Source organism: Pseudochaenichthys georgianus, chromosome 16 (assembly GCF_902827115.2).
Source record: "Pseudochaenichthys georgianus chromosome 16, fPseGeo1.2, whole genome shotgun sequence".
In the NCBI taxonomy this organism is placed as follows: Eukaryota; Metazoa; Chordata; class Actinopteri; order Perciformes; family Channichthyidae; genus Pseudochaenichthys; species Pseudochaenichthys georgianus.
The window spans coordinates 17751292-17751898 of NC_047518.2; the positions used below are offsets into that span (position 1 = coordinate 17751292).

General features: G+C 43.2%; 1 protein-coding gene across 1 annotated transcript in view; it reads right to left on the reverse strand.

Moving 5' to 3' along the window:
• Window positions 1–227, reverse strand: part of LOC117460320 (Krueppel-like factor 10) — an 8100-nt gene extending 7873 nt beyond the window's left edge. Inside the window, exon 1 of the mRNA XM_034101670.2 lies at window positions 87–227. The gene's annotated coding sequence lies outside the window, so the exon portion shown is untranslated. The remainder of the gene's footprint in view (window positions 1–86) is intronic.
• Window positions 228–607: the final 380 nt, after the last annotated feature.

Consider the following 607-nt stretch of genomic DNA (forward strand, 5'->3'; position numbering starts at 1 on the left):
ATGTCTTTATATCATTTAAAAGAGACAATTCTGGTTATATTATGGTTTATGGAATATATGACAATGTGAAAAATGTGTTTACTTACATTTTATGTGGATCTATGTGTTGTGTTCAGGAACCCGGTTTAACTACCGTGTACTTGTCCGTCCGTGTCGACTCGTGTGAACACTTTAAACTAAAATTGTGACTGATGTCTTCCAGTTTCTTTTTCAGACTCATCACCATTCTTCGTTTCAAAGACGGTGGGGAAAAGATGGGCGTGGCTTAACGTCTTGCCCAATAGGGCGCAAAGGTGTGCTGAGCGCCAACCAATGGGAGAGAGCCTCGGTGCGTGATCAGGGGCTGACGGCACCGTGAAGACAGCGTGGTACACAGGAGCATGGGTGTGTGAAAAACATTCCTGATGGTCACACTTCCCATCACCCCCACCCCCACCCTTTCAATACACACTAACACGCACACACACAAACACACACTAGCCTACTGCCTTGGATTACTCATTTCACCCTTGACCCACATCTTGTATGATTTTAAACAGATTAAATCAAACAGTACTTTCTTAATATAGGTCCTCCAGATTTTATGTCATGCTCAAAGCATCACAAT